Consider the following 23,683-nt stretch of genomic DNA (forward strand, 5'->3'; position numbering starts at 1 on the left):
AACCGAGCACCCCAGGGCCTGTGCTGCACACTTACCCAGCCCTGACTCTGTCCCTGTGCCACCAGGAGGGAACATACCTGTGCAGGGCATCACTCTGACCCTGGCTCTCTCGGCAAAGAAAATCACATTGACTTCCTCAAGTGGGGAAAAGTTGAAGAATCGCAAGTGAACTTTGTCCTCCAGTCCACCAGGGGGACCCAGTGGGCCTGGCTTAGATCTTTGTTTCCCAAGTAAGTTCCTTAGAACACTAGTTTTTCAAAAAGCAACTCGAGGAAAGACTTTTGTGCTTTGTTTGTGGTAATAGCTTTATTGAGGTAACACTTCTATATCGTACCGTCCACACGCGTAAAGTGCGCTGTACAATTCAATGGCTTTTAGTGTGTTCAGAGAGTTGTGTGACCATCACAACTGATTCTGGAACATTTTCACCATGTCTAGAAGGAAGGCTGAGCCCTTCGGCTCTAATTCCCTATTTCTCTTAGCCCTAGGCAACCGTGATTCTACTGTCTGTCCCTATAGATTTGCCTATTCTGGGCATTTCATATACGTAGATTCGTGAAATGTGTGCTGTTTTTGTGTCCGGCTTCCTCACAGCATAGTGTTTGCAAAGCTGAGCCATGTGGATGAATGTGTCATTCCTTTTTATGGCTGAATAATAACCCATTGTGTGGATGTGCCACATTTTGATTGTGTGTTCATCCGTTGATGGACATTTGAGTTATTTCTACCTTTTGGCTATCACGACTGAGGGAAGATTTTGTATTCAGATAAACTCAGAAAGTGATGCCAGCTCTGTCTCCCTCATGGAGACTCAGAACATCCCTTAGCATATTAAATGCTCTGAGAAGTCCTGCAATAAATTTGCATTTACCTTTCCTTGACCTAGCACTTCCCAGCCTTCCCTCACAGTTCTCCACACGGAGAAATCCCAGGGATTTTTTGCATCAGATGTACACTTGGGGAAACAGCGACCTGACTGAGAGCATCTGCCAGCTGGGAGTCTCAACTGAAAGGAGGCCACGAAAAGTGTTCCAGCCCCTTCCTGAAGCTGCCACTGCAGGCACTGGAAATGCTATGAATCTGAGAAATCCAGCAGATTGGGAGACCTTCCCAAGCCATGGACAGTCCATTCGTTTGCTCCTTTGGTCATTAAACATATGTAGTTTGAGCACCTATGGGGCTAGAGCAGAGGCTTTCGAAATTTATGACGACGAGAAGGAATACATTTCACTTCATGATGCCGTGTTACACACACACACACACACACACACACACACACAGTCATGCAAGTATGCACACATACAGCTGAAAGCGTGTGAAGCAATGCTTTGCCTTCCTGTGTGCAATGCCTTCCATAAGTAACGATTCTATTCTACTTTATTCAAAAAATATACATTAATCCTGAACCACTAAATTGATTTCATGACTCATTGATGGATCATAATCTGCGGTTTATTTTTTTTAAATTTTTTTTTCTTAACGTTTTATTTATTTTTGAGACAGGGAGAGACAGAGCATGAACAGGGGAGGGTCAGAGAGAGGGAGTCACAGAATCTGAAACGGGCTCCAGGCTCTGAGATGTCAGCACAGAGCCCGACGCGGGGCTCGAACTCACGGACCGCGAGATCATGCTCTGAGCCGAAGTCGGCCTCTCAACCGACTGAGCCACCCAGGCGCCCCTAATCTGCGGTTTAAAAGCCACTTAAGGTGACAGACTGGAAGGAATATTTGCAAAACATATCTGACAAAGAGCTGTGGATATACAGATTGGTTAGGGCTTAAAGAAAGGAAACCAAAAAAAAAAAAAAAAAAAAAAAAAAAAAAGGAAGAAGAGGAAAAGAAAGAGGTGCCAGAGCAAGAATCCAATAAAAAATGGGAAAGGGGCACCCGGCTGGCTCAGTCAGTAGAGTGTGTGTGACTCTTGAGCTTAGGGTTGTAGGTTCGAGCCCCATGTTAGACACAGAGATTACTTAAAAAATAAAATCTTGTTTAGAAATGGGCAAAGGAGTTTAACAGGCACTCCCAAAAGAAGAGGGATGAACAGCCAATATGCACATGAGAAGGCAGTGAACATGAGTAGTCATCGGGAGGTGATATGCCATTGCACACCCACGAGAATGGCTAATGTGTAAAAGAAGTGACAATATCAAATGTCAGAGAGGATGCAGAGGAACAGCATTCGTGTGATGTTGGTGGGGATGCAAAATACTCCAGCCACTTTGGAAACAATATGACAGTGCCCTATAAAATTAAACACACACGCACCATATGGCCCAACCATTTCACGTCTAGGTATTTACCCAAGAGAAATTAGCACGTATGTCTGCACAAAGACTAGTACAGTGATGTTCATGGCACCATTATGCATATTAGCCAAAAATGATAATGCAGGGGCGCCTGGGTGGCTCAGTCGGTGAAGCGTCTGATTCTCGACTTCGGCTCAGGTCATGATTTCATGGTTCATGAGTTCGGGCCCCACGTCGGGCTCTGTGCTGACAGCTCAGAGCCTGGAGCCTGCTTCGGATTCTGTGTCTTCCCCTCTCTCGACTCCCCCCCCCCCTCTCAAACACAAATAAACACTAAAAAATTTCAAGAAAATAAGAAACAAACATGGTAATGTCAATGTCCGCCAAAAGATGAACGGATAAACCAGTTGTAGCACATTGGCATGAAGGACTACTGCTCAGCGATAAAAAGAATGAAATATTAACACATGCAATATATATAAATCTGTTACACATTATGCTGAGTATAGTAAGTCAAACATGAGAGATTACAAACAGTAATTTCATTTATATAAAATTATGGAAAAGACAAAGCGATAGTGACATAAGGCAAATCAGTGGCTGCCTGGGGCTAGGAGAGTGACTGCAAAGGGACTCAGGGGACCTTTAGGGGAACCGCCATGTGCCTATAACTGTACATAATTATCCACATCCATCAAGCTCCACACCTAGGATGAGTGAGTTTTATTACCTATAAATTACACTTCAATGAAACTATTTTGAAAACCTGGAAGACAGACTAGATAGGGGAGAGTTGGAAGGGGTGGGAGACGGAGGGGCAGAGGAGGGCTCCGTCGTGAGTCCACGGGCTAAGTAAGGGATGTGCACTGCACCAGAGAGTCATGCGGAGCTGTGCAGGGTTTCGAGCAGGTGGTGTCTTGATCCAATTTGTGTTTAAAGCCGTCACTCAGGCCACTCGGTGGAGAAAGGGTCTGGTGAGAGGAAATTAGGGCCGGAACTGAGGAGGGGTGGGGCTGCTCTGGGAGAGGGCCATTTAAGTGGTAGGAGAGGCTCCAGAGACAGGTTAGAAGGTCTTGGGAGGGAGGCTGGGAAGCCGTGGGGGGCATCTGAATGCATCGGACACTTCTGCCTTAGCAACCAGGGGGACGGGGATGCCTGGGGAGAAAGAGGATGACATCGGGCTGTGACATCTGGCGTCTGAGGAAGTGTTGGGAGGTCAGGGCTTTTATTGGTCCAAGGACTCAGAAGAGTGTTCGCTGAATGCAGTCTTGGGCATCCTGGTTAAGTCCTGGGAGAGAAAGGGCAGCTGGGGGAGGGTGGGAAGGACGGAGAGTTGAAAGCGTGGTCTGGGAGAGTGAGTGGAGGGTGTTGGAAGGGTGAGTGGGAAGGGCTGGAGAGAATATGTCAATGAGACCAGAGGAAGACAGAGGGGGTGTTAGATAGTGGTCAGAAAGGTCAGCTGCCACAGAGCAGAGCCGTCATGGTCACACGGTCGTGGTCATGGGGGAGGAAGCCTGAGATCGGACAGAGGAGCTGGGGCAGGAGCTCGCCTGCAAGAAAGAAGGGGTAGATGGTGAGGAGACGGCAAGGGAGCAGGGGGGGAAGTGAGAGGCAGGCAGCAGAGAGGGTGAGGAGTCCCGGCTCTGGTCTCTCGGTGCGGGCTCCCCTCCCAAACCTTCATGCTGCTGGGAGCAGCAGCAGCTTCTTCTTGGCAACCGGCTCGCCCTTACTCGTGCTTGGATTAACAGCAAATTCTAGTTTCCTTGCCGACTCATTTCCCACCCTTCAGGGAGTCTGGCAGGAGGCCCTGGCTCCTTCCCTGCCCCCTCCTTCCAGGCAAGAGTGAGCTGCAGAAGGTGTGCAGCAGGCTCAGGGAGGCAGCGCCCAGGAAGCAGAGTGAGACCTGGAAGCCGTCCCTACACCACTGCACAGACCTCCGGCGGCCGACCCCCCGAAGGTTTGGGGGGGCTGCCCAGCCAGTCTTGAGGCCCCAGGGGACACCTCTGCAGCCAACAGGAACTCCCAGCCCTGCAGCTGGAAGAACTGCCTGAGAAAAGGGGGAGCTAAGAAAAATGACTCTCTGTTAGTCTTGACTGCTTGCGTGGGGAGGGGCAGGGCCCAGCCCTGGGCCTCCGCCAGGCTCCCTGGAGGGTGGGAAAGGAGTTGGCCTGGAAATTGGAATCTACCATTATCCCAGACGCCAGTAAGGGCAAAACGCTTGCCAAGAAGAGGCTGCTTCTGCTCCAAGCATCAAGAAGGTTTGGAAGGGGAGCCCGCACCGAGAGACCAGAGCCGGGACTCTTCACCCTCTCTGCTGCTGTCTGGCGCTGTGACCTTGAACAACCTGCTTACCCAGTCAGGGCTTGGAAATTCCACCCACCGACTCCGGCAGACACACGTTCACTCATGCATGCATTCGTGTTCATTCATTCACTCATTCGCGTTCGTTCATTCATTCATTCATTCATTCGCCCAACAGGCATTTCTCCGCGTCAGCTCCCTTGGACAGAGATGTGCTCTGGGAGGAGTTAAGGCTTTGGAGCGAGAGACCTGAATTCAAATCTCCACCTGCCGCTTGCTAGCCAGGTGACTTTAGGCAAGCTATTTCATTGCTGTGTGCCTCAGTTTCCTCTTCTGCAAAATGGCGGTAAGGATGCCTACCTCAAGGAATCCCACTGTTTTCCCATCTCATGACCAGCCAAGTACATCTTCACACGTATCTCTTCAAGTTCGAGACAGGGGAGTTAACACACATACACTAGACATTAAAAAAAAAAAAGGGGGGGCGCCTGGGTGGCTCCGTCGGTTAAGCGTCCGACTTCAGCTCAGGTCGTGATCTCGCGGTGTGTGGGTTTGAGCCCCGCGTCGGGCTCTGTGCTGACAGCTCAGAGCCTGGAGCCTGTTTCAGATTCTGTGCCTCCCTCTCTCTGACCCTCCCCCGTTCATGCTCTGTCTCTCTCTGTCTCAAAAATAAATAAAGGTTTAAAAAAAAAAAAAAAAAAAAGAACACCAACCTCACAAGGTAGGTATAGGGTCAGGTTAAACTAGACAAATAAGTCTTTAATAAACACCGAACGCAGCAGCTATAGGTACACAGCAAGTGTCAGCCTGATGATGACGACGACGATGATGATGATGGGGACCATGACAACAACGATGATGATGATCTGTGAAGCCCAAGCCTGAGCCTGAAGCATGGAAGGCGTTCAAGAAATTATAGTGATACGGTAGTTACCGTTACTGTGTGTCATTGTGTTCTTATGTTACTGTTATTATGTCGTTGGGTTACTGACATTAACAATCATAACACAACAATATCATCATACATAAGGTGCTTAGGGCTTCCTGAGGTAGCAGCTACTCAAGAAGGCTTTGCTTTTAATACGCTTATTTCAGTGATGGCACCATCATGTGCCCAGCGCCTGACATCTGGTAGGTGCTCAGTGCATGTGAGTCTCCCCATCGGCGGAGACCTCAGAGCATCCGGACCCTGGTGAGGGGTCCCTGGTCATCTAGGATGGACTTGGGCACCCCCGGATACCCAGACCAGGGTGTGTGTGAATCTCAGGGTCCTGTGGAGGTCTCTACCCCGGGGCAGCTCAGGATCTGGATCTCTCTCACAGCTGCTGTCGCTAGAGGAGATGGATCTTTCCAGAAAACCTCAGGTCTAGTTCCAGACCAGCCACTGTCCTCTCACCCCCAACTCCACGTTTCTCAGCCTGGGAGCCGGCTAGACTCTGCTCTCCCTGCCCAATATTTATATTCCCAGCTATTTATAACCCAGCCTTAGTGCAGCCATGGTGGGGCTGAATGGACAGTGAGGAATTGGGCTCCCATCATGTGGGCAGCCCCAGAGGCCCCCGGCACCCAGCAGAACATTTCATTTCCCAAACCATCTCTGTAGCTTTCTTTCTCCTCCCCTGGCTCTGGTCCAGCATCCCTGCGGCTTGGATGACATGGTTTAGTGAGAGGACATTTCACGTGTCCCGATAACTGGTTTGGAGTCGCCTGGGCCGTGGGGTCCTGGTCTGATTGTGGCCTCAAGGTGCTGTGCTTCTCTTCCAAAGCCTCCCCAGCACTAAGGAGGAAGGCGGCCCCTGACGGCTTGCTGTGATGTGGAGGAGTCCCAGATCTGCTACTTACTAGCTGTGTGTCCTTGAACAAGTTACTTAACCTCTCTGAGTCTCCATTTCCTACCCCGTACAATACAAAGAGAGTCCCAACACAGAGCCCCCATCAGGGCCGAGAAAGTGGTTGAGGAGCTCCTGTAGCACAGTGCCTGGCACACAATCGCTGTGTCTCTCTCTTCCTCTTACTCTCCCCAAACGCTGAACCCTGGATCACCCCCAGCCTGGAAACTCTGAATCCGCTCACGGCTCTTCATGCTTTTCCTGGGGTCTGCCATTGAAAAGGGGATCAACGTGAGGAACAGAGCCTTGGCCTCATCTCCGGCTGTCTGGGGGCTCCCTACCTACATTGTCTGAATCGGAGCTGGTCAAGGACAGTAGCACTTCCAGCCTGAGCCTGAGTGACCACAGAAACTCAGGCCCGAGGGGAGGAGGGATGATGGACGGGGCAGAGTGTGGCTGCGTGAGGAACTCTGGAAGCTCACAGGAGAAAATGAGTTCTAAGCGGAGAGTTGGGGCCAGGCCCCATCCAAGGACCTCCTGGCCACTCTGCTGAGATGCGGCCTCCGAGCGGCTTTGTGGCAGCGCTGAGACCTGGCATCGTGAATGTGGATGGGTCTCCCACATGGGGCTCGAGCAGCACCCAAGAGCCTGAGGCTCAGCTGAGGAGCCCAGAAATCCCTGAGGGGCACGGTGAACACAGCACCTGCCATTACCAATGGGGCCGGAACCTGAGAAATCCTGCTCACAGGGCCCGGTCATGGCTGGGTGGCCTGGGAGAGAAGCTTGGCCCAGGCTAAGGGCTAGTGTGTGTTAGGTTTTTCATCACACTTGAACAGGTGGACTCTGTGTGTGTGCCGATACAGGCATGGGTGTGGGGGGGGGGGGGGGAGGGGGGTGGGAGCAGGGGTACGGGACTTAAAATTTACTCCAGATCACTCTGAATCTCCTTAGAGACTCCCACTAGCCTGTGAGCTTTGGAAGGAAAGACTGTATCTAGCCTGTTCGATGCAGTCTCCCGGGGTCCAGTACACAGCCTGGGATGCTCACGAATGAGTGAAAGGACAAAGGAATGAATAAATGATGAGAGATGAAGAGCCGGCCAGACGTGGGCAGAGGAACAAGGCTCAGGAGCCCTTGGCCTGTTGTCCCCACTCCTCCCACCCCTGGCCAAGCCACACCTTGGGATAGTAGAGGCAACTGGTGCAGGGCAAGGAGCTTCCCAGCCCTGCTGCCTACAAGCTGGGTGACCCCCGGCTCGTTTACCGTCTCTGAGCTTCGTGATCCTTAAGGCTGTCTGGGCAGAGAGGTTTTTTCAGGTAAGTAAGTCAGATGGGTAAAAGGGCGTAACATGGCCAGCGCTCGCTGCACGGGCGTTTTCCTTGGCCAGGCAGGGGTGGGTGGGCAGAGACTCACCCTCCCACCGCAGCACCCTGCCCTGCTTTCTCTTCCTGTCGCAAGGCAGCCCCAGCTCCCCAGGACGGGCCGGCAGCCGCTGAGCTGCCTGCCGCCTGCTGGCCCGCAGCCAGGCCCAGAGCAGAACTGAGGGCCGCCCCCCCCCATCCCTGTCATCCCTGCAACAGCCACTTGCTTTCTTCCTGCCTCCCCAGCCCCCACTGCCACCCTCTCTCTGTCCCTACCCTCCTTCCTTCAGTGACTTCCCCGCCTCTCTCTGCCTTCCTTCCAGACACCGTTCCAGCCCACTGGAGAAGAACAGAACAGAAACAAACCTCCTCCTCATCCCTCTTCTATTGTGGCGGTGCTCATGGCCCCCTCCTCATGGGCTCCTGGACGCCTGTCCCCACCACCCCCACCCCCTTCGCTCACAAGGCTCAGCCTGTGAGGGGAATGGGCCTTTCACCTGAGTGAAAATACCACTGATTCAGGGAGCAGAGCTCGGTGGGGAGGGGGCTGGCCTGACCTCCCGGTCCTGCTCCGTATCTCAGGTAGGAGCTAACTCCTTCTGGGATTTGGCTGCCTTTTCCCACAAACATGGACCCACTCACCCATCTCTAGGCTCTGTGCCGCTCAGGCTGAGATGACAAGAGCCCGACCAGGGAGGTCAGCAGTGCCTTCTCAGTAGTACCCTGCGCCCAGGCACCTGTTGCACTCTCTCCAGAAAATACATCACAGAGCATCCCACTGGGGCCAACCCCCTAACTTCAAAGCCGTTGCAGAAAATGTGCAGACAAATAAACAAACATACGAAGAGACAATAAACAAAATCCTCTTCTTCATTTAGATAGAGTTTGTGCGAAGGGCGGGTCAGAGACTCTGGAAGGCCCCAGCATCGACGCTTGAACAGTAAGAAGTTCTGGGATTCTGGGCTGGTGGCTAGGGGAAGGAGGACAGATCAGAATAGTACAAAATACAGGCAGGGGCTGGAGCTGGTGAGGCCTGGGTTTGAATACCAGTTCTTCAATTTGCTAGCTGGGTGGCCGGGAGCTGGGGATGTTGCCTCTCTATGGTCTGGAGCGTTTTCTTCCAGTAGAATAAAGTGAGATCTTCCCGAGCTGATCCTCCCACAGAAAACAACTCTAGACAACACACACGCACCCTCAAAGTACTGGAGAATGAATTAAACCAAGTAGACACTGGAAGAAGGGAATGACAGGAAGGAAGTTACCCATTTTTTATGGCTTGGATCTCGAGAGCAGGCCGCACTTAGCACAGCACAGATTGAAAACCTGTCTCTCCGGCCTAAAGAAACAGAGGACAAATTCAGATCAACCATGGCCACTGGGAAGCAGAGGGGGCAACCCCAGAAAGAAGAGGTGCAAAGGGGGAGACCCCCAGATCCTGTGTATAACCGTGGCTCAAACCTCTGGCTGATCCCCAAACCACATATGCACGGAAGCAACTTCAGCTGGGGGAAAATGTAAACAAATAAACAAACCCCAAACTGAGCTGAGATTTGGGCTGCCATCCAAGAGCAGAGTTTGAAGGTAATGGCCTAATAAAACAAAAATTCAACACATTTTGAGAATATTACAGAACCCAGAGTCCCTTCAAAGTAACATGAACGATGTCCAGGATATAGTCTGTTCCTCTAAAGTCATGTCCTCAGGCCTCAATGGAATTAAAGTAGAAATCGATACCAGGAAGATAGCTGGAAAATTCCAAAGTATTTGGAGATGAGACAACACACTTCTAAACAACACATAAATCAAAGAAGAAGCCTTGGGAGACATTTTTTAATATTTTGAACTATATGAAAATGGTAGTTATCATTTTGGCAATTGCCAAAACTGGCAATCAGAGGTTGAAGCAGCCAATGGCCAATTGCTTCGTCAATCATGACTACATAATGAAGCCTCCATAAACCCCAAAGGGACAGCGTGTTGGTCCTCTTCTTTCTTTTCAGAAAGCTTGGGGAACCAGGAAGCTTTCATGTGCAGTAACTGGGCCCCACGCTCCACAAGGACAGAAGCTCCTTTGTTCAGGACTTTGCCCCATGTATCTCTTTATCCAGTAGCCTTTGTCACCATCCTTTAATAAACTTGTAAATGAAACTGAGTGTTTCCCTGAGTTCTGTGAGTCACTCTAGCAAATGAGTCTATAGTGCAGGTGCCTGGGGCTTGTGACAGGTGTCTGAAGGGGTGAGGGGAGCCGTCGTGGCAGACTGAGTCCTTAAGCTGTGGAATCTGATGTCATCTCTAGGTACACCTTGTCCGAATTGCTTGGTGTTGTGTGTGGGGACCCGACCCCCAGGCACACATTAAAATCAGGTCAAAGAACTCTAAAAGAACCCCCCCCCCCCCATACCAAATGTGGTGGATGTTAATTCAGCACGTGGAAGCTGAACAGACACTGTGTGGGGAGGAGACTGTTCATTCTCAGGGTGTGATGGAGGGCCGGTGGGGCCCCACGGAGCAGGCCCGGCTGCCCTAAGCACAGGGACATTGGCCCAGACAGGATCCTGATTTGTGCTTGGTCACCAGACTGTCTTGTGCTTTTCCTGTCTGCTCCATCTGCCTTCCAGCCTATAGGAGGGACAGCAGTGCAGGCAGAGGAGGGAGCCCAGGAGGGAGGCCAGCAGCTTCCGGGCCTGTCCTGACCACTTGCACTGAACCCTGGGCTGGTCATGGCATTGCTCTGCAAGGCATTCTGGACCCCAGCTGCCACCGAATTGACCTCATCTATAAAGCAGCAACTCAGTCTAGGGCCGAAAATCCCAGCCAAGGGCTGGAAGGACTGGAAGGGAGAGGAATTTTACTTACAAGAACAAAGCTAGAGGAAGACTCCCAGGGCAAAAAGCACAGCGTTTCCTTTTACAGAGCCGTGACCAAAGCCCCGTCTGTGGAAAGAACAGCCTTACCGCCTTATGATTTAAAAGAAAGGCCTCCGAGTAGGGACTCTGGGCTCCTTCCCGTGTCTAAGCCTATCCCTGGGGCAGGACGCCTTTGTAGAAAGAGCTCTTTGAAACCAAGCAGACTGGATTTCAAGCTGTGGCTCTGCCAGGTACCAAGAGTGTGGCCTCGGGCGTCACCTCACCCCTCTGTGTGCCTTGTGTCTACCTCTGCTGCAGAGAGACTGGTGAGCAATTGTTGTACATCTCTCTCTCCCTCCGGCTTCCCCACCCCCTTCTTACAGCAACACCCTTGATCTTCACTTGGAAGGTGTATCCCTCCCCGGCTCGCAAGTCTGTGAGGTCGAGGAAGGACCCATACCTCATTTAGGTGTTACCTTAGGATGGGGCCTGGAGCAGTTGGTAGGAGCCTCCACCCCTGTGACATTGCCCTCCTCTGGTGGAATGAGAAGCTCGGGAACAGACCAGTGACCTGAGCTGATCCTAGTGTGAATGGCTGGGCTTCTGCAAGAGCGTCCGGAAAAGAGGTTTCTGCTCTCCCACTGGCCTCAGAGCTCTAGAGAGTGAACCTGCAGCCATATGGAGACTGGGAGTGGAGACCCAGGGCTGCTGGGGCAGCTCCATGGTGCCAGCCTCAAGGAGGGAAGAGCCGAGAGACAGGGGGCCTGGGAGACATCACTGCCTCAGGATCCAGCCATGCCTGAAGCCAGATCTACCCATCTTGGACTTTTGGTCACATAACCAGTACATTTCCTCTATTGCTCAAGCCTATTTGACTTGGGTCCTGTGTCACCTGGAACAAAAATGTCCTAATCAACTCAGATTAATAATACTCGTTTCAGCAGGTTACGATAGGACTCAACAGAATTCTGTCCTTAGGTTATAAGCTTTTTGAGGACCGGCACCGTTTGATCCACATGCGTGTTCTCAGTGGCTGACCCATAGCAGGTGCTCAAATGTTTGTAGAATGAGTAAATGTGTTTAAATGCCCCTAAAGCTTATAAGATTCTTTTTACTTTATTTTGTTTTTAAGTTTTAAGTTTATTTAATTATCTTGAGAGAGAGAGACAGAGAGAGCTTGAGCAGGGAAGGGCCAGAGAGAGGAGGGAGAGAGGATCCCAAGCAGGCTCCACACTGTCAGTGCAGAGCCCAATGCAGGGAATCGAACTCATGAACCATGAGATTGTGACCTGAGCAGAAATCAAGCGTCGGGTACTTAACTGACTGAGCCATTTAGATGCCCCATCTCTTTTTTTTTTTAGAGAGAGAGTGAGTAGGGGAGGGACAGAGAGAGAAAGAAGGAGACAGAATGAGAATCTCAAGCAGGCTCCACATCCAGTGTGGATGGAGCCTGACACAGGGCTCGATCTCACTACCCTGGGATCTTGACCTGAATCGAAATCAAGAGTTAGGCACTTCACTTAGGACATTTTTGACTGAGCCACACAGGTGCCCCAAAGATTCTTAACAAATGTTAGCTCATATTATGATCCCATCAAAGTTAACCTTATCTTCTCTTGTTCCATATTTCCCTTCTAAATGTGGAAAATGAGTCAACAATCCCATGCCTAGGTGCCCCAATTCATTAAATGACGAAGTTAGCAGTATCTGTTGACTGCCTGGTACATTCCAGTGCTGGGCAGAAGTCCGGTGATTAACAAGAATGACCCATAAAGCTGCTCCCATATAGTCCCAGCCACTACACGTAGTGTATGATAGGGTCACCTCGGTGGCTCTGTCAGTTAAGCATCTGACTTCAGCTTAGGTCATGATCTCACGGTTCGTGAGTTCAAGCACCGCATTGGGCAGTCTGCTGTCAGCACAGAGCCCGCTTCGGATCCTCGGTCCCCCTCCCTCTGCTTCTGCCCCGCTCTCTCTCAACAATAAGTAAATAAATAATAAATAAATAAATATTTGCCCCGCTCTCTCTCAACAATAAATAAATATTTGAAAATAAATAACTAGGGGTGACTGGGTAGCTCAGTCGGTTAAGCCTCTGACTTTGGCTCAGGCCATGATCTCGCGGTTCATGAGTTCAAGCCCTGTGTTGGACTCCGTGCTGACGGCTCAATGCCTGGAGCCTGCTTCGGATTCTGTGTCTCCCTCTCTTGCTCTGCCCCTCCCCCACTCCCTCCCTCCCTCCCTCTCTCTCTCTCTCTGAATAAACATTAAAAAACCTTTTTAGGGGCGCCTGGGTGGCTCAGTCAGTTAAGCATCCGACTTCGGCTCAGGTCATGATCTCGCGGTCCATGAGTTCGAGCCCCACATCAGGCTCTGTGCTGACTGCTCAGAGCCTGGAGCCTGTTTCAGATTCTGTGTCTCCCTCTCTCTCTGACCCTCCCCCGTTCATGCTCTGTCTCTCTCTGTCTCAAAAATAAATAAACGTTAAAAAAAAGTAAATAAATAAAATAAAAAACCTTTTTAAAAAATAAATGATATAAGTAAGTAAATAAATAAATACAGAGTGTATAATAGGTGACCGTGGAGATGAACAGCAGTGCTGTGGGGACACAGAGCAGGAGCAGCTCACCCTGACCTAGACGGTTAGACAAGGTTCCTCTGAGGAAGTGCTTACAGGGGCCCAAGGCTGGGGAGTGGGGGTGGGGTGGGAGAGGGCTGCAGGAAAAGGAAGCAGCCAGTGCAGGAGCACGGAGAGAGAGAGAGGAGTGTGGCCCTGAGGAGGCCGGGAGGATGGAGGAGGAGGCCCTCTGAAGCCATGCTGAAGACTTTGGACACAGGCTTAGAGCAGAGTGTGACACATGCTCAGACTGGCACCGTTGGCCGCTCTCCGTGGCCGAAGCGTGAAGGATGGTGCTACCCACCCAGCGTTTGCGTCCCCACCCCCCAAATTCATGTGGTGAAATCCTAACCCCCGGAGGTGATGGTATCAGGAGGCGGGGCCTTACGGAGGTGATTTGGTCCAGGGCTGTGGGATCAGCACCCTTAGAGAAGAGACCCCAGACAGCCTTTGCCTCTTTCACCACTGAGGACACAGTGAGAATACAGTCCTCCGTGAACCGGGACGAAGGCCTCACTAGACGCAGAATCCGCCAGTGCCCCAGAAGTGTGAGAAGTACATTTCTGTTTAGAAGCTACCCAGTCCATCATATTTTGTCACAGCAGCCGGAGCGGACCGAGACAGATGATGGGGGCGGGGGGACAGGACACCAGACACGGGGCAGTGGTCCCCAGGGAGATGCCGGGGGCCTGAGCCCAAAGGAGAGGCAAAGGGATGGAGAGAAGTGGGCTAGATCCAGGGGTGTTTCAGAGAGCAAATAGTGATGAGGACGACGTTGGGAAAGAGGGAAAGGGAGAGATTACAGGGCAGCTGGGAGGACCATGTGGCTATTCCCTGGAAAGGTCTGGACAGGGAAAGGCAAGATGGGCAGTCACATCCTCCTCCTCCTTCCACCACTTAAGGAAAGCTCAGCTCAGGGCATGTTGTTCCCGGGCTTTCGGGGCAGGCAGAACAGCTGTGACCCCAGCTGGATGTCCGAGGGCAGCGCTGAAGTTGGGAGGAGGGAGGAGGAGACTGACAGCAGCTGTCCCCCACGCAAGAACAGGAGGACAGAGGCACAGAGACACAGCGAGAGAGAAGGAGAGACACTGGGGGAAGTGGACTTTTAAAAGTGTTGCTGCAGGGGCGCCTGGGTGGCTCAGTCCATTAAGCTTCCGACTCTTGGTGTCGGCTCAGGTCACAATCTCACGGTTCATGAGATTGAGCCCCACGTCGGGCTCTGTGCTGACAGTGTGGAGCCTGCTTGGGATTCTCTCTCTCCGTCTCTCTGCCCCTCCCCTGCTCTCTCTCTCCCTCTCAAAATAAATAAATAAACATTAAAAAAAAAAAAAAGTGTTGCTGGGTTATCATTTATTCTCCGTGCTGGTTTCCTAGGGCTGCACCAAATCACCACAGACTTAATGGCTTAAGAGGATCAAAATTCATTCGCTCACAGTTCTGGAGGCCAGGAAGTCTGAAATCAGGATGTTGTCTCCACATGGCCTTCTCTTCTCCCTCTCCTCTGTGTATCTCTTATAAGGACACTTGTCATTGGATTTAGGGCCCACCTGGATAATCCAAAATGATCTGCTCTTTAGATGCTTAAAATTACAACTGCAAAGACCCTTTCTCCAAATCAGGTCACATTCATGGGTTCTGGGGCTTAGGAGGTGGACATATTTTTTGAGGGGGCCAGGGCGGGGGGTACCATGTAATCAACACATTCCCTTTTAGCATTTTCTTAAGGGATGACAGTGAAAATTTCAATCACTTAAGAAAAAAATTTTTAATGTTTATTTTTGAGAGAGAGAGAGAGAGACAGAGAGACAGAGCTCGAGTGGGGGAGGGGCAGAGAGAGGGAGGGAGACACAGAATTGGAAGTAGGCTCCAGGCTCTGAGCCATCAGCACAGAGCCCGTCTTGGGGCTTGAACCCATGAGCTGTGAGATCATGACCTGAGCCGAAGTTGGACGCTTAACCAAACTGAGCCACCCAGGCACGCTCACTTTGTAATTATTTTCGTTATAACAGCTTTATTGGGATATAATTCACATGCCATAAAACTCAACACATTCAAGTATGCAATTTGGCGGTTTTTAGTGTATTCACAGAGTTATGCGGATGTCGCCACACTTTTAGAACATTTTTATCATCCCCCAAATGGTTTTTAGTACCCATTAGCTGTCACTGTCAATCCTGCCATCTCCCACGGCCCTAGGTAACCACTGTTCTATTTTCCGTCTCTGTAAGTTTGCCAATTCTGGACGTTTCATATAAATGGAAGCACATGTGTTCTTTTGTGACTGGTTTCTTTCACTTAAGTATAATGTTTGCAAGGTGCATCCATGTGATGGCACGTTTCAGTATTTCATAAGGACAAATGATATTGCACTGTGTGGATATACCATATTTTGCTTATCCATTCATCAGTTGATGGACATTTGAGTTGTTTCTACCTTTCGGCTACAATGAATAATGCTGTTATGAACGGCCATGTACAAGTATCTGGATGGCCCTATGGTTTCATTTCTCTTGAGTGTATATACCTAGAAATGGAATTGCTGGATCAAATGGTAACCCTGTGTTTCACTTTTTGAAGAACACCCACTTTGTTTCCCAAAGTGGCTGCACCATTTTACATTCCCACTAGAAGTAGACGAGGGCTCCAATTTCTTCAAATCTTTACCAACGCTTATTATCTGTCTTTTCCATTACAGCCATCCTGGTGGGTGTGAAGGAATATCTCATTGTGGTTTTGATTTGCATTCCCCTGATGGCTAATGGTCTCCAACATCTTTTGATGTCCTTCTTGGCCGTTTGTATAGCTCCTTGGAGACATGTCTATTTAGATCCTACTTCCCATTTTTAACTGGGTTATTTGTCTTTTTATTATTGAGTTCCAAGAGTTCTTTATGTATTCTAGATACAAGCCTGTTAACTGATAAATGATTTGCAGATGTTTTCTCCCATTTGTGGGTCATTTTTTTTTTCTCTCATGATAGTGTCCTTTGAAAAACAAAAGTTTTTGATTGTGATGATGTCCAGGTTATCTACTGTTTCGTTTGATTGTGCTTTCATAGTCACATCTAACCAGTGACAAGTCCAAGGTCATGAATATTTACCCCACGTTTTCTTCTAAGAGTTTCACATTTTTAGCTCTCATATCTATTTTATAAATGTATATTTATTTATTTATGTTTTTGAGAGAAATAGAAAGGGAGCACAAGCAAGGTAGGGACAGAGAGAGGGAGACACAGAATCCCAAGCAGGCTCCAGGCACTGAGCTGTCAGCACAGAGCCCAACGCAGGGCTTGAACCCACGAACTGTGAAGTCATCACCTGAGCCAAAGTCAGAGGCTTAACCGACTGAGCCACCCAGGTGCCCCTCTAATTTTTTTAGGTAAGCTTTATGCAAATGTGGGGCTTAAACTTGTGACCCCGAGATCAAGAGTCGCATGCTCTACCGACTGAGCCAGCCAGGCGCTGTTTGATTATTTTTGATCCCTATGCAATGTTTTGAGAGTGATAACGCCTGGAAAAGGTCCACAGGTGGCAGCTGAGGAAGCTGTGGTCATGAGAAGGTCTGTGTGGCCTTTGAAGAAGACCTTCCCCATGCCTTTCCTTCCCCTTCCCATTACTGGGGGTCCACACTCGATGGGATGCTGTCATCCGAGGGTGGGGTGCTCCTCATGGAAGGGAGTCCTCCAACCCAGCTGAGAGGCCCGTTACAGATCTGCAGGGGTGGACACAAGCTATAGATCAAAACTGCAGGGAGAGAGTCGAGGACCAGAGAAGCCGGTTCTCCGGAATCCTCCCCAAACTGAGGGAGCTGGAGCAGACCGCCAGTGAGACGGAACATGTGGTCAAAACAAAAGAATCCGCCCACCGGATTTATCTAGATGTGGGAAGACAGATAATGCCAAGCATCGGTGAGAATGTGAAGCAACTAGAACTCTCATACCCCGCTGGTGGGGGTGGAAACTGCCACAGCTACTTTGGAAGGTGGCAAGTCGCTGCTAAAATAGAGTACATGCCTCGCCTACGACTCAGCTTTTCCCAGACAGAGGTGTGCACACGCTCTCCACGATGTGGACCAGGAATGCTCGCGAAAGCACTAGCCTGAAAAACCCAAACCTGGAAACAACCCCAAAGTCCACCAACAGCATAATAAATGAATGAATAAATGAATAAATAAACTGTGGCACGTTATATCATGAAATTTTATATAGCAGTGAGGATGCATAAGCCACAACATGAATAAATCTCGGGAATGCAGCATTAAGGAAAAGAAGTCAGGTTCAAAGGGCATGTATTATATTATCATATTTATATAAATTAAAAGGCAGGACATTTTTTAAAAAAAATTCTTAATGTTCATTTTTGAGAGAGAGAGACAAAAAGATAGAGAGACAGAGAGACAGAGCATGAGCAGGAGAGGGGCAGAGAGAGAGGGAGACAGAAACCAAAGCAGGCTGCAGGCTCTGAGCTGTCAGCACAGAGCCTGATGTGGGGCTTGAACTCATGAACGGTGAGATCATGGCCTGAGCCGAAGTCAGGTGCTTCACTGACTGAGCCACCCAGGTGCCCCAAAGGCAGGAAAATTAAAAAAAAAGAAAAAAAAAGAAAAAAAAAAGCAGGAAAACTAATGGTGATAAGAACCAGAATAATGGTCACCCTTGGGGAGAGTAGTGACTAGAAGGGGGGCTATTTTCATTTTCTTTTTTTTTTTAAGTTTATTTTTTTATTTTGAGAGACAGAGCAGAGGAGGAGAAGAGACAGGGGAAGAGAGAGGATCCCAAGCAGGCTCTGCACTGTCAGCACAGAGTCCCGATGTGGGACTCAGTCCCATAACCATGAGATGATGACCTGAGCCGAAATCAAGAGCCGGACGTTTAACCGACTGAGCCACCCAGGCAACCCCTGCATTTTCTTTCTTTATCTGGGTGCTCCTTGTAAGTCTTGGATGTGTTCACTTTGAAAATTCACCCAAATGTACACTGATTATTAGTCTTTTTTTTTGGCATATTTGTTAAATCATAAAATTTACAGAAAAAAAAAACAGAAGGAGCAGAAGCTGGGTGTGACACAGTGGTCAGGGGTGGGGTGGGATGATTGTCATGTACGGCTGGCCCAGGGTCATGGTTCCTCTTTGATCGTTGTTGTTGGGGTTCTTTTGTTTTTAATTTTTATAAGTTTTTTTTTTTTTTTAAAGTAGGCTCGACACACAACATGGGGCTCAAACTCACGAGGCTGAGATCAAGAGTTGCATGCTGTACTGACTGAGCCAGCCAGGTGTCCCCCGGGGATCCTCTTACGTGTGGTCGACACACTCTCAGCAGACGGGGGCAGGTGCTCACAAGCGGCAGAGCCCTGGCACGCGGATGTGCGGAAGGTGGAGAGCAAATTAGTTAATGAATCTCTTCCTTCCTTCCTCCACTCCCTTCCTTCCTCCTTCCTTCCTTCCTCCCTCCTTCCCTCCCTCCCTCCCTCCCTCCCTCCCTCCTTCCTTCCTTCCTTCCTTCCTTCCTTCCTTCCTTCCTTCCTTCCCTTATTACAGTTTTAGGACCCATTTATTGAATATTATTGAATATTCACATCAGCCAAGCGCTAAGTACACAAAGCTAAGTAATTTACAATCCCTGTCCTCTAGGAGCTCATGGTCCAGTGGGGAGAGCAGATCTAAAAAGAAATGAGTGCAGGGTGCCTGGGTGACTCAGTCTGTTAAGTGTCCGACTTTGGCTCAGGTCTTGATCTCAGGATTTGTAAGTTCAAGCCCGTATCAGGTTCTCTGCTGCCAGTGCACAGCCCACTTTGGATCCTCTGTCTCCTCTCTGCCCCTCCCCACTAACACTCACTGTCTCTCTCTCTTTCTCAAAAACAAATAAACATTTAAAAAAATAAATAAAGGTAAAAAGAAGTCAGTGCAATCTAGAGGGAAAGAGGCCCTGAGAGGAATCCATACCGACAGTATGGCCAGATTAGGCTGGTTGGGGATCAGGACAGGAATGGGCAACAGTCAGGGAAATATTCTCAAAGGAGGTGACACAGGACCGAGGACCTTAAGCAGGTGCCAGTGTGGCAGGCTGCAGAAGGATGTCCTGGTAGACAAAACAGCCAGCTTGGCTCCCCTCCTCTTGGAACTAGATAGGATCAGGAGGTGGGAATGAAAACTAGGGGAGGGGGGCAGGTCAAGAAGCAAAGAGGAGGGGCCTGGAGGTGACTCCACGGTGTTGGAGGATACAGACGACTGTGCTCTTGACTGCTGGCTAGAGAGGAATCCAAAACGATCCCAGTAGCAAGAGGTTGAGATGATTTTCGGAGTTGTGGAGTCTCACCTGTGATGTGCACCGATGGCCTTCTCCTCAGGGGTCCAGGCCAGCAGAGCAAATGTGCAAATCCGGCCGGGTGTGAGGCAGTACGGAGTGGTGGGGTCTGTGGACCTTGACTCTCCTCAACCGCTCACAGCTGTTCAGATTTTGTTCTTTTCTTTTTTTGCCTTTGATGTTTATTTGTTTTTACAAGAGAGAGAGACAAATGCAACTGGGGGAGGGGCAGAGAGAGAGGGAGACACAGAATCCGAAGCAGGCTCCAGGCTCTGAGCTGTCAGCACATTTCCTGACGCAGGGCTTGAACTCACGTACCTCGAGATCACGACCTGAGCCGAAGTCAGATGCTCAACTGACTGAGCCACCCAGGCGCCCCGGGATTTTGTTGTTTTCAACATGTGGTGCAGGCCCCACAGAACAATCTGGTCGCTGAGTCCCATCCAGCACTCGGCTGCCCGTTTGCAGCCTCTGGACAAACTTATCTCCAAGGCATTTCCAGTTACAACGAGTGATTTCTGTAATCGAGGGTGTGAGTGATGAGGGCATTGCTGAACATCTGTGGTCACACAAGGTGAAGCGTCCTCCGAGTTTCCTCCTTTCCTGACAGCATCTCTCAGTGCACAGGGCTACCCTGGGAGCCCTTCGCAGCTTTCCATGTCTGTCAGGGGCAGAACTCGAGAGGTCGGTTTTCCACTGTGGAAAAATACTGGCAACCCTAACAGGTCTGGATCCAGGTTCTGGAAAATCCCACGGCCAAGGGCCTTGGATGCACAGATGTCCTGTGACCAGGGCAGGAAGACTTTTGGAGTCTGCAGGACGAGGCGCCTTCTTCTCTGGGAAGACCTACTATGTGCCAAGTAATGGCCTGGTCCCTAAGCTCATGGCAGCCGCATAACGGTACCTTAGGATATTTATTTTGATTAACCCTCTTTCAGAGGGATGCTGTGTTTTAGAGAAGTTAAGTGACTTGCCCAAGGCCTCACCATGGCAAGCAACAGAGCCACTGAAGCTAGAACTCCAAGCCACTGGAGAATGGTCTACGACAACCATACCCTTGAGGATGAGCCCGTGTCTGGTCCTAGATTCAGAGAGGGGAGGTGAACCCTTTCAGGCCACATAGCTAGCGGGTAGTATATTAGGTATTATTCACCCTCCATTTATTTATTTATGTATAACGTTTTATTTATTTATCTTGAGAGAGAGAGTACAAGCAGGGGAGGGGCAGAGAGAGAGGGAGAGAGAGAGAATCCAAGCAGGCTCCGTGCTGTCAGCGCTGAGCCCCACTCGGGGCTCAATCCCATGAACCATGTGATCATGACCTGAGCTAAAATCAAGAGTCGGACACTTGCCCGGCTGAACCCCCCAGGTGCCCCCACCCTCCATTTATTTATTCTTTCAAAAATTGTCCTTGAGGATCTGCTCTTTATTCAGGTACTTTCTGAGCACCTGCCAGCCACTGCTCTAGGCTCTGTGGACACAGCAGTGGACAAAACAGACAACGATCCCAGGCCTCACTCGGTTCATGTTCCAAAGGCGGAAAGAGGTGGTGAACAGATAAACAACTAAGCTAGGGAATCGATGGGGAAATGGGAAGTCCCGCGGGAGAAAAGAAATGGGGGAAGACAGATGGGGTGTGTAGGGGGTGTTGCTGGGTTCAAGAGTGGGGTGAGGCAAGACCCCACCGACAAGGCGACGTTTGAGATAAAACCGGAGGAAGTGAGGAAGGGAGCCCTGGCCGTTTCTGAGGAAGTGTACTAGATGAAGGGAACAGCGGAGGCGCTAAGGTGGCATGGGTCTGATGTGTGGCGGAGGCCAGTGTGGCGGGAGCAGGAGGGGGAGGGGGAGAGGGGACAGGTGAGGTCGGTGAGGGCACGAAGGTGGGGGATCTGGGGGCCAGATGATGCCGGGGCCTCGCAGGCCACTGTGCAGACTGGCTTTTACTCTGAGTCAGTGGGAGCCATTGCAGGGTTCTGAGCAGAGGAGTGATATGACCTCACCTGCTTCTCCTAGGATCACTCTGGTTGCCGGGTGGGGAGACAGACTTCACGGGGCAGGAGCCGGGCCACCGGTCGGGAGGCAATCACAGTGATCCAGGCAGGAGAGAATGGGGCGCAGGCCAGGGGGCAACGGCAGAGGTGGTGAGAAGTAGGCAGACCCCAGATCTGCTTGAAGGTAGATCGGGTGGATTCGATACAGCAAATGAGGCAAGGGGAAGAGGAATAATAATATCAGAGTTTTGGACGGAGTTATGGGAAGGATGGGGTTGCCACTTCTGCCACGAGAAAAAGCATGCGAGGAGAAGGTTTGGGGAGATTCAGAAGTTCGGCGCTGGGCATGGTAGTTGGGGATGCCTCTTGGGTTTCCAAGTGGGGATCCTGAGGCAGTACACTGCAGGGAGTATGGGGAGAAGTCAGGACATGGGAGCCTGTCCGTGAACTTAAAGAGCTCTCTGGCTGGCTGGGAAGGGATCGCTGACACTGGATAACCTGTGGGAGTCCTTGGCACTTAGGCGCTATCTATTAAATGGGGGTGATTATTATGATGTCGCCTTGCGGCTCCAGGCTGACCGGGGCTTGGAAGGGGAAACCCCAGCACTTTCCACATCTTTCCAGTTCCCCTTGGTGAAATCGAGTGACTAATATCTATTCCTACCACCCCTTCCGGGCCGTTGGAAGAACAGAAATAGGAGTTTTGGCACATAAATGTCTTAAAAGATGCTTCCACAAAGGAAGGGTCTCCAGTGATGACAGCTGGATGGATGGTTTGAGCTGGGACCTTCTCTTTCAATATCTTCAACCTCTTTGTGAAGAAGAACCATCTTTCATAGCCCCCAAACCTTGAATTCATGGGTGTGGCCAGAGGAAGTGGGGGCCAGAACTGGGAGGGGCAGACGTTGGCCAAGAAGTTTTCAGAAGAGTGGGAGGTATAGGAAGGGAAGGGCTTGACCTAGCTGCTCTCTCTGTATCTATGATGCGTCTATCTATTGACATATGTCTGTTTTATTTATTTATTTATTTATTTTTTAATGTTTATTTATTTTTGAGACAGAGAGAGACAGAGCATGAACTGGGGAGGGTCAGAGTGAGAGGGAGACACAGAATCTGAAGCAGGCTCCAGGCTCTGAGCTGTCAGCACAGAGCCCGACGCGGGGCTCGAACCCACGGACCGTGAGATCATGACCTGAGCTGAAGTCGGACGCTCAACCGACTGAGCCACCCAGGCGCCCCGACATATGTCTGTTTTAATCTACCTATATTTCTAGTGAATTAGTAAACATTTATGTAGCACTCGCTATTCAACTCTCCCAGCAACCCTGCAAAGCAGCTGTCATTGTCCTTCTGAGGTGAGAAAACTGTGGCTCAGAGACTTTTCAAGGTCACAAAGTAAGCAAATAGTGGAGGAAGGATTCTGCGTTTTGGGAGATGCCAAAGGCCACTGCCTCTCACCATACTAGAAATCCAGGTGGGGCTCAGGGGTGGAAAGACTCAACTGGTTTGGACAGCTAAGCTGACATGTGACCCTCAGCATTTGTGGTTTGCAATGCTCTCCCACATCTAGGAAAGTCTGCAGAACATGCCAGCTGGAATTTGAGAATCCCTTTCCCACTTTCCTCATAGACCGGGGGTGCCTGGCTGGCTAAGTCCGTAGAGCATATGACTCTTAATCTCAGGCTTGTGAGTTCAAGTTCCACACTGGGTGTAAAGATTACTTAAAAATAAAATCTTAAAAAATAATAATAATAATAAAAGGGAATAGACTGGAACCAGGGAAGTTAAGGGAGTTGCCCAAGATCCCATTTGACCCATTCAACATTCTTTTCAAGAATGATCTCATCTCTCCCCAAAGGGCAAAGCCTGGCCCCTGGGCTGAAGCAAGCCAGAGAGAATGGATGTTCTTGAAGCTCCTATGCTATGTGCTAGGCATTGTGAACACATCATCTTGCAACAACTCTGAGAAGTAAATATTTTTATCTTCATTTTATAGCTGAAGAAATCGAGGTTCAGAGAAGTAAGATGATTGGCTGAGGACGTGGTGGAGGTGGGATTTGAACCCAGATATGGCTGACTCCTGACTCTGCTAGGTTCCCTCCACTGCAGTTCACTGTCTCGTCAGGCACAGCCAGGCCACTGGGTGGAAGGCAGGGTTAGGTCAAAGCTATTCTGCCCCTCAGGAGGAAGT

At 50.0% G+C, this 23,683-nt stretch overlaps 1 long non-coding RNA gene across 1 annotated transcript; it reads right to left on the reverse strand.

The window, feature by feature from the left end:
* Nucleotides 1–2,642: 2,642 nt before the first annotated feature.
* On the reverse strand, nucleotides 2,643–22,045 carry LOC132688025 (uncharacterized). The gene is made up of 3 exons (XR_009614384.3): nucleotides 21,502–22,045; nucleotides 18,425–18,548; nucleotides 2,643–3,796 (listed from the first exon to the last, which is right to left on the reverse strand). It is a non-coding gene; the product is annotated as an uncharacterized LOC132688025 (long non-coding RNA).
* Nucleotides 22,046–23,683: the final 1,638 nt, after the last annotated feature.

This window comes from Panthera onca, chromosome E1, assembly GCF_046562875.1.
Source record: "Panthera onca isolate mPanOnc1 chromosome E1, mPanOnc1 haplotype 2, whole genome shotgun sequence".
Classification (NCBI taxonomy): Eukaryota; Metazoa; Chordata; class Mammalia; order Carnivora; family Felidae; genus Panthera; species Panthera onca.